The sequence below is a fragment of the Palaemon carinicauda genome, chromosome 42 (assembly GCF_036898095.1).
Source record: "Palaemon carinicauda isolate YSFRI2023 chromosome 42, ASM3689809v2, whole genome shotgun sequence".
Taxonomy (NCBI): domain Eukaryota; kingdom Metazoa; phylum Arthropoda; class Malacostraca; order Decapoda; family Palaemonidae; genus Palaemon; species Palaemon carinicauda.
In genome coordinates, this window is record NC_090766.1 from 8900318 (window position 1) to 8911173 (window position 10856).

Genomic DNA, 10856 nt, shown 5'->3' on the forward strand with positions numbered 1-10856 from the left:
AAACTCTAGAAACGTTTTACCTTCTTCCCCTATATCGACTAGGGAGAAGAGCAAAAAACGAGAACAACGTTACCCGCTTGAACGAAACGTTTATCCTCCTCTCTCTCCCTCCGTCTCTATCTCTCTCTCTCTCTCTCTCTTGACTTAGAACCTGAGAGATGAGCCCAATTATATATATCGTTAAAACATATTATTTGTTAAAGGAAAAAAACTGAAAGGTTTCCCAAATAAAAAGGTCCTTTATTAGAATTAAAACCATTTAAGCTAAGAAAGAATGAACGAAACGCTAGAATCGGTTTACTCTTACTGCAACGTGAAACCGTGAAATACTCTCTCTCTATCGTAACGATAGAGCGCAAGTTGAACGTTCTGAACGTCAACAACTGCGGAGACTAAACAAAACGTTAGTTCAACTTTGAAAACAGTACGAGACTATCAAAGAAATTCTTTCAAAAACATTAAAATTAAAGTAGCATAAATTCTTAACAGGAAAAACGATATGACGAGCTCAATGTTAATTAACTTCGGTTCCAAGTAAGGACCGCCTACTATTAGGAAAGGTCGCATATAAACAAACAAAAAATAATTTTTATAAGTTTATAATAAAAGGAATTAATCGAAGAGGCCTATAAATGGCGGAGAGATATAAAATAAAAAGTGAAAGAGAGTCTATACTCTCTTCGACACCAACACTTCCGTCTAAGGGAAGGGTCGGCCATTTAAAAGTGAAAGAGAGTCCATACTCTCTTCGTCACCATAATTAAATCAAATTAATTCCAAAAGCTTGCTAAGCTAATGATAAAGCTTCCTGAATAGCGAAGGCTAAACTCTAGAGCAAATACATCACCAAATCGTGAACAATAACTCCAGAATCAACAGCGTATCCAAGTAGGTCTAGCCGGAGGCACGACAGAGGAAAAATTGAGTTCTTGTTGACAAGAAGTACTTGAGTACCTGCTCACAGATGGCGCTGTTGTGTACACCCCCACCTGTATAGCGATCGCTGGCGTATCCCGACCGTAGATTTCTGTCGGGCAACAGAGTTGACAGCTACATGATCATCGGGTAAGATTAATATTGAAAAAAAACCACCTTTACAATACATATAAAACCAGTCCATTTAACCTTTCTATAATAATTCCAGCTAATTGTTCTAAGGCAATAGGAATCCATTATCATTCAGTATATTCGTATTCGCCTACTAGTTTGCAAGCAACTAAATGAATGTTTGTTTAATATTCAATAACTTGGAAATTGCAATCTGAATCTTAATTACAAAATCAAGAACTCATAAATGTTGATCTACACCTAAATTTCAAATTAGATTTTGGTTGCCAGAATTTACTTTTAAAAAATTGTATCACACACATGCATATGATTGAATACGGAATAAAAATTAGCTTTACATGCACTGACTTTAAAGGTTAAAAGTTAATAAAATACTTGCAACTAGATTTTGTAAAAGTTAATTGGTTTAATATCTAAATTCACGGCTTCCAGAGATAACCACAATTTGATAATCTCTAAATTATCTGGTATTATTATCACTGCAAAAATCTATATTACTTATTCACTGTAAATTGTTTTATTATCTTCTTCAATTAGTGATTTCTCTTAAACCTATTGGATATAAATGGAGTTTTTATTATTAAAAGGAGATTAACCAGCCCAAAGAGTCTAACTCCACTCTCACAGAGCTGGCGTGATTAACATTGGGAAGAAAAATATTTCTCTATTTACCAAGGCACTTCCCCCAAATTTTGGGGAGTAGCAGACATCAAACAAAGGAACAAAAGGGGACCCTTCCTCACTACGCTCCTCCCAGCCTGATGAGGAATTCAGCAGTTTGGCTGGTATTGCTAGGGTGCCACAGCTCATCCTCCCCCATTATCCACCACTAATGAAGTTTCTTATGCTGAATCCCCTACTGGTGCTACCTCCGCGGTCACCAAAGCGACCAGAGGAAGCAGCTGGGCCTACCGGAACTGAGTCACTATCGTTCGTCATTCATTCCTATTTCTAGCACGCTCTCTTGCCTCTCTCACCTCTATTCTCCTATCACCCAGAGCATTCTTCACTCCATCCATTTATGTTGAATAAATAAAAATATATATATCAAATATAATGGATAAAAAATAAATAAATTATGAGATAAAAACCTGTGATAAATAGAAATCTATATCTATTATAAATGCAGTGACCAATATAATACACAACCACCTAAAATCATAATAATGTAACTCTAGTCAGTTGAGCATTAAAAGATATTTGTACTACTGTAATGATACGCCTCATAAGCCTTTTTCAATATCACAGAAAAGTTTGATGATGATCTGGCCGCTTCTGTTGAGACGATTCTTCGTTGCTCCTTTTGAAATCAGAAATTAATCGTGCTCCTTTTGAAATCAGAAATTAATCGTGCTCCTTTTGAAATCAGAAATTAATCATGCTCTTTTCGAAATCAGAAATTAATCTAATTAATTTGCCTTCTTCAGAAGCATTCTGGATTTTTTTTAGTGTAGTAAATCCATGAGTATTCGTTGCAGATCTTCACGTTGATCTCAATGTGTATATTTGCAGTTTAATTCCATTTTTGAGCAGGTTAAAACTTTCTTCATTTGATGATTCTACTCTGAAAAATAAAAGACGTTAATTAAAATTATGTACATCACCAACACTCGTGATTTTAATTAATGTGAATATCAACCACAATGGCATTTATTACCTTTTTCTACCTTGGGAATACATATCCACTGGAAACCATTTATGGTAATAGCTTTTGGCTGGGCAGAGATTCGAACTCGTGCCACTCGGCCGAAACCATGCCTGCAAAGACTCTACCAACTGAGGATAGCTCAGTCGGTACAGACGGGCTTGGGCGCTGATCATATGCCTATATGGTCAGTCTCTAGGACATTGTCCTGCTTGATAGGGCAATGTCACTGTCCTTTGCCATTCATGAGTGACCTTTATACCTTTAATGATTAGCCAATGTTACCTTAAATCAATGAAAAATCTATACAACCTTATTAACCCTTTTACCCCAAAAGGACGTACTGGTACGTTTCACAAAACTCATCCCTTTACCCCCATGGACGTACCGGTACGTCCTTGCAAAAAAATGCTATAAAAATTTTTTTTTCATATTTTTGATAATTTTTTTAGAAGATTCTGGTATTTTCAAAGAGAATGAGATCAACCTGATCTCTCTATGACAAAAATTAAGGCTGTTAGAGCAATTAAAAAAAAATATACTGCAAAATGTGCTGGGGAAAAAAATAACCCCCTGGGGGTTAAGGGTTGGAAATTTCCAAATAGCCTAGGGGTAAAAGGGTTAAGCAACCTAAGCCATCTATCCTACACCCGTAAGATTCAATAAAAATATCACAGGACAGGACCTTGTCTTTTACTGTATTCCTCTTAGTGAATTGGAAGTATAACCTTTACAGATTTCTATATAGATATTAGGATTGTAAAAAGATTTTTTTCATATAAACCCATCAGTAACAGAACATTTAATGAAGTGTGTGTTGTTCCCTGGATATGCAACTTAACTAATTAAATCAATAAATACCTAGAGCACCTAAATAAACTGCTGTTAGAGTTACATCAAAATTAAACAATTCTTAAAATCAAGTCGAGTTATTATATTAAAATTGAACTCTAAAAAGTCAAAATATCAAGTCGAAACTGTGTTGTCTAAGCAAAACTTTATGCAACAAACTACAGTGTTTCCTACTCTTTGAAAAGTGACCATAAATGTTAACAGTTCTTGGTAACTGATGCTTATCCAGAGTTTTCTCTCACTTCAAAATCTGAATCACTCCTTTACTTGGAGATCCAGCGAGTGTAGATCTATCTCGTGGGGTCCTATGCGTGGACACCTGGCACCACTACGCCCAACCCAATACAAAACTGAGCACTAGCAACAGGTGTGAGAATGCCTATTCCGGGTACCCCGGCACCTCCTATATATGCCGGCTGATGTTTCTGTCCAAATGAGACAATCATCACTCACAGGAGGATGGTACTGCACTCTTTCTCCCACAAGGATAGAAATGATAGTCACGAGAAAGTAATTCGTATTGGTCGAACTTCCTGGACTTCTCAAAAGTCTTTGTTGTTCTCCTCCTGAAAGTAGCAGCAAAGGTTGCAGTAAAGAGGCAGCAGTGAAAGAAAGACCTTGAAGTTTGCCTTCTCACTGGTTGATGACATGAGGACAGGGAAAGATAGGAACTTTACAGAGAGACAGCAACCAGGTGTATGTCCTCAACATCTTCCTGGGATCAGGAAGACATTGAAAGGGGACTGGCAACACTTTCACAACACACACTGCAGTGGCTTCCTTCAATGAAAGTACATTTAAGCCAAAGAGTAGAACCCTTCCTGTTGATTGGTTAAAGTTATGCAGCCATGCTAGCGATGGAGAAAGCAAACGGTATTGCTGTCCAACAAGAACAGGGAGTAAGCAAGATGCCCACACTATTAGCCCACTATTACAGTTATCAGAGATAACTGCAAAACTTTTGTCTTTCTTAAAATAACTTACACACAATAATCTGTCAAAACCATATACAGTTTGAAAAAAATCAAAACTGCCAGATAGGGATGCTAGAAGAACATCTAAGGTCTCTGCTGGCTGAAAATAAATTGCAAGCTCGGTGCCACAACACAGCAGTAACTACCACCATCTTATTAGAAGTTTTGATAGGTGAATTCCGCTTCACTAAAAGCATACTCAAACTATAGGGGCACTCAGTAGAGCCCAGACCTCAGCTGCATCACCTTATTTCTTGACCTTTTGCTTGACCTTGACCTTTAACCTTAAATTGTATTAATTGGCGTGGATTTTCACACACTCAAATATGAACCAAGTTTGAAGTCTGTAACAACGATGTCCAAACTTATACCTGATTACATGAATTGTACATTTTGCTTGACTATGACCTTGATCTTTGACCTTCCAAAATTTAAACTTACCAGCTTTTTTACATAACAGTTAATCCCTGCTAGTTTCATTGCTTTATGATTAAAATTGCGGCTAGGAAGCTGTTCACAAACAAACCCAAACAGAAGCGAAAACATAACCTCCTTCCAACTTTGTTGACAGGTAATTATCATGCAAGCTTTAAGAGGTCATAAACAAGCAAATCTTCAAGCAAAGAACCTGCCAAAATCTAATAGCCAATAGTAATGCATTTAGAAGGTACCGTGTTTCCATTGGAGCAGAGCTGAGTGGAACTACTGTGCATTTAGGAAAAAATTGTCACAGCGTAATGAAGAGGAATTAAGTAGGCTATGTATATTCAGCGGTTGCTTTTCAAATAAAAAAAATCTTTAGTTCAGTGACGGTTATCCACTGGGAAATGTGGGAATATACGGTAAATATATGATACTTTGATTTCTACCCCAATACATGAACCATACCGTATATCTTTCCTATTCCCTATCTCGTGTCTTATGCATATATGACCATGGTTAATGGGGCAAACCACATGTTTATGAGTTGTTGGATCCCTTTTTATATAATGTAAGACAATTATGGGGACACCAATGGGAAACAGGGTTTTTAAGGGTGGGAAAAATAATCAAAACGAGTGATTAGAAGCAATAATAATGATAAATTTAAAATAAACACAAGATAACCAGTTGGAAAAATATATGGTTGATGTAAGTGGCTGAGAATTGAAGTATCATTATTATCTATGATTCACTTCATGAGCTTCTAATGGTTTTTGTTCCGCCACAAACATTACATGAATGCTCCATGTTCTAGAAAGCAGTACATGTTGATCTGGGCTTGCGATCCCCATGGGTCATTATCTCGGGGATATTTTTTACTTTCAAATGAGCAACGATATACATTGAACGGAAAGTTTTCATCATAATTTCCAACATATATAAAATTACACTAAATTTTGAACAATTACACTAAACTACAAAATATTGTAATTCCCTCTTGGAGAATTCTTTAAGTGATGGTGGTGAAGCTGAAAATGAAGGGGTGAGTGAAAAATGATGGCCATTGTAGAACAACATCCGGGAACTTGTGTATAAATATTTGGAAGCTCAAAATTGGTTAAAAAACAACGGTTAACAATTACATTATACAAAAAACAGAACAGCTGGCAAAAGCGAATGCAAGCAACCCAGTGCGATAACTCCCCAAATTATAAAAGGGACTTAGAGTGAGACATAGACTTTACATTTTAATTGACCGTAACGTGATTTATTATGATCCAGCCCCTATTAAACATTTGGAGAAAAATGCCAAACTAGCCAGCACCCGTCCATTTCTTATAGGGAATTCGTTTCGCTAGTAATTAACCCTTTTACCCCCAAAGGACGTACTGGTACGTTTCACAAAACTCATCCCTTTACCCCCATGGACATACCGGTACGTCCTTGCAAAAAACTTTTTTTTTTTTTTTTTTTTTTTTACATATTTTGATAACTTTTAGAGAAACTTCAGGCATTTTCCAAGAGAATGAGACCAACCTGACCTCTCTTTGACAAAAATTAAGGCTGTTAGAGCAATTTAGAAAAAAAATATACTGCAAAATGTGCTTGAAAAAAAATATAACCACTGGGGGTTACAGGTTGGAAATTTCCAAATAGCCCAGGGGTAAAAGGGTTAACGTTATCATATATTAACCGAATATACTCCACACAAAAATCATTAGACTATTTTTAACTAATAAGGAATTAAGCTTGAAATTTCGGTAATTTTGTATATTATTACATCCTAATGTAACCTAGGAAAAAAACTACTGTTTCTTATAGAAAAAATTACGATATCTTCAAAAATGACACTCGTTTCCGTCGCAAATGAATAGTTTCAGAAATATATATACATCTATATCCTACGATAATGGGGGACCCCCAGTGGGAACTCGGGGTTTTGGGAGGGGAAAACATACTGGGGAAACGAAATATAATTGTTTTTCTATAGTAAATAACGTGAATTAAGCGAATTTGATGTTCATTTCAATGGGAAACAAACAGATCAACCAATTCGGATAACTTTAAGATGCACGGTGTCACTTCTCTTACGAACGAACGATAACATTAGCAACGTTACCAATAATACACAGTGTTACCAACGTTGACGTATGGTACACAGAGTTACCAACGGCACGTTGACATTACTAAAGATAGTAATGATAGATATTTCCATAATGTAAATAATTTCTCCATATAAGTTTTACTCAATATATAAAATGTAAAAAAAGGGCACAGAACCTAACAAACCCACCTAACCTAGCCTAGTAGTATGACAGGTCACAAAATAACATTTGATCTACATCAACGTTGGCAGCACTGGTTACTGTATTTTTTCATGACACAATCTTTGTAACGGCGCCTCCAAAGTTTATCCAGATATACTGTTTTGTATTTTCCTCCAGTTATTATAATTTCAAGAAGGTAATGTATAGAGAAGAAAAGGCTTGTTTTACGTTTATATATCGATTCCCCAGTATGTTTTCCCCACCCAAAACCCCGAGTTCCCACTGGGGGTCCCCCATTATTGGAAGATATAGATGTATATTTATTTCTGAAACTATTAATTTGCGACGGGAACGAGTGTCATTTTCGAAGAGAACGTAATTTTTTCTATAAGAAACAGTAGTTTTTCCCTAGGTTACAATAGTATGTAATAATATACAATGAAACCGAAATTTCTACATAACCATGTAGTGCCTCCGTCAAAAAGAAAGTGTCGGAAGTGTTCCATGCCGTGTACTTTACGTATAGATTGACATCCCTGGCAGTGTCTATGAGTTAGAAAGACCTAGCAAGAAGCATGTCCTGTGCATTTTCTATGAGCTATTACAAGGGTAGATTTGTGGGTAAATGCTATTTTGAGCCTAAAACATACGCCCCGTTTTTACGTCTGATTCTGATAACCGACTCCAACTATTAAGGCAAGTAATCACAGACTAAGCCTCAGCTTAAGCTAAGGATACGGCTGTGTAAGGCGGGTGGGTGCCACCAGTATACGGCTTTTACGTTAGGCTAGGTCGACAAATCTAGGCGACCTGGTGTCCTCGTGTTTCTTTCAATTTTATAATCGGACCATGTTAACCCTTTTACCCCCAGGCTATTTGGAAATTTCCAATCCTTAACCCCCAGGGGTTATTTTTTCAAGCACATTTTGCAGTATATTTTTTCTAAATTGCTCTAACAGCCTTAATTTTCGTCACAGAGAGGTCAGGTTGGTCTCATTCTCTTGGAAAATGCCTGGTTTCTCAAAAAATTATCAAAAATATGCAAAAAAAAAAAAAAAATTTAAATAGCAGTTTTTTGCAAGGACATACCGGTACGTCCATGAGGGTAAAAGGATGAGTTTTGTGAAACGTACCAGTACGTCCTTTGGGGGTAAAAGGGTTAAAGATCAAGAAATATGTTTGAAAGGAAACCGAGCTCAATAGAAAATAGAATGCGAGAGAATGGGGCTTGAAAGATAACAGCGGCAGTTAGTCCGCAGGAGTTGTTTCACTCTTATTTTTACATGAAAAATTTTGTTACTTTTCTTGCCTTCGCCAAATTTGAAGACTTTGCTAAAGGTAGGTATTCGCCCATTGTCCTTTCGTTGACTGCTTACGAGCAACTTTACACAAAAACTACTGTACCAATTTTGACCAAACTTGGTAGTTATATTGGGTATGACTCCCAGATGAATCTGTAACATCTTGGATAAAGTACATCAAAGTACAAGTACGCAGCAGTACTTTGAAAACAAAAGCAATGTTAAGTAAATGGCAAATATTTTGTTAGTTTGTGAACATTAAGCAAAAGAAACGGAACCAATTTCAACGAAACTCGGTGGATGTGTGGGCTATGACCCAAGGACAAATCCATTAGATTTTGAAGAAAATACATCAAAGTAGAAGTACGCAGTAGAGAAAAAGAGCAAAATAAGACTGCTGGACGTGGCGAAGGCATGCTCTCTAGTGAGTGCCCCTCTAGTTTTGATGGATTCTACTGTTTTCAGAAATTTGTTAAGTTTTCATTTTATATCACCCAAAACCCTAATTTCCACATGGGGTTTCTTCCTTAGTGTTGAATAACATACGAACACAATAAAGCAAGAAAACCAATGGGGGGGGGGTTCGTGCAAAATCGGCTGACAGACGACCAACATTTTACCTATTATTTAACCCACTACAAAGTTTAATTCGGTATTGGAAAAAAAAATAATCATATTTTTACCGATTTTTAATAGTTGAGCGTTATATGATTTAAGGAAAACGTCATTATTCAGCCTACGTTATTTGAGTTTTATCAAGACCTTAAGCTTGAATAAACCGAAACATAGAAATTATTATTACAAGCCAAACTACAACCCTAGTTGGAAAAGCAGGATATTATAAGCCCAAGCCCTCCCATCGAGGTTAGGCAAGACACGCAATAGTAAGCTAACCTTTTGAATTAAAATCTATGTCAATTTCTTTTAATTAAATATACCTTACAATATTGAGATTTTGTCAAAATGTTTAGCAACCCCAGATCTACATTCAGGAGATGGAATTGGTGCAAAGAGAGTAGCTACATACATATATATATATATATATATATATATATATATATATATATATATATATATATATATATATATATATATACTGTATATATATAGTGTATATATATATATATATATATATATATATATATATATATATATATATATATATATATATATATATAGACACACACACAAGGGATAAACACATTGAAGAAACCTCTGAAATAAAGGCTTCTAAATTGTTTCACAGTTATATATCCTATTAAAAAGTTATGCATTTATAACTTAAATTTGGACCTACGAAGTTATTAAATTGGTAAAACCAATATGTCTTCCCTCCAAACACTGCAACCTACAGAAATACCCGTTTTTTAAATATGAAAATACCTTTAAAAATTATATAATATACCTGATCTGGTATATAATTTAATTATACTTACCATAGGGAAAATAAGTAATGTTTAATTACTTAAAAATGTCGTAAAAAATGAGAAGTTTTACTGGCAATCTTCGCTCACTTACCAACCGGTAAACTTACTCAGAGTCACTCTCAGTAATGATGAACAACACAGCGGAAGAATACATTTGACAGGAATCTTAAAATACGTTTTCTAAATCATTATATCACCATATCTCTCTGTTAAATACAATTATATAAATACAGAATGCAAAGATACATAAAATGCATACTTAACTCCAATGATTTTACGATAAGAAAGAGGTTATATTACGAACTAGTTTTCTGACTTGTTCCAAGACTTTTTCGATTTTTATTTTTGGGGAGGGGGGGGGGCAAAATTAGCAAATAAATGCATAAATATGCCAATAAAGAATCAGAGACAATTAAGAACATACACATTCTTACAGTGTATATATATATATATATATATATATATATATATATATATATATATATATATATATATATGTATATATATATATATATATATATATATATATATATATATATATATATATATATATGGATGAAAATCAACACAATATCGTGTTCAAAGAGATAAATTAAAGTAAAAGATATACTAACATGTCAAAAGGAGAAATGGACATAGGCAGGACATACAATGAGAATACCAGATAATAATAATAATAATAATAATAATAATAATAATAATAATAATAATAATAAAAGTTTGAAATCTGGCTTTCGTAAAGGCCTTGGAGCATGTGATGCCCTTCTTACAATCTCCAATGCTGTGCAGAAATCCCTTGATTGTGATTTTAGTGCTGCCTTTGACGGTGTTAATCATGAGGCCCTTGTTTTCAAACTCAGTCGAGAGTGGGTGGGTCTCTTCTTTGCATCATTATTGAA

At 35.1% G+C, this 10856-nt stretch overlaps 1 long non-coding RNA gene across 1 annotated transcript; it reads right to left on the reverse strand.

The window, feature by feature from the left end:
- Positions 1–2027: 2027 nt before the first annotated feature.
- On the reverse strand, positions 2028–10070 carry LOC137633301 (uncharacterized). The gene is made up of 2 exons (XR_011042169.1): positions 9967–10070; positions 2028–2632 (listed from the first exon to the last, which is right to left on the reverse strand). It is a non-coding gene; the product is annotated as an uncharacterized lncRNA (long non-coding RNA).
- Positions 10071–10856: the final 786 nt, after the last annotated feature.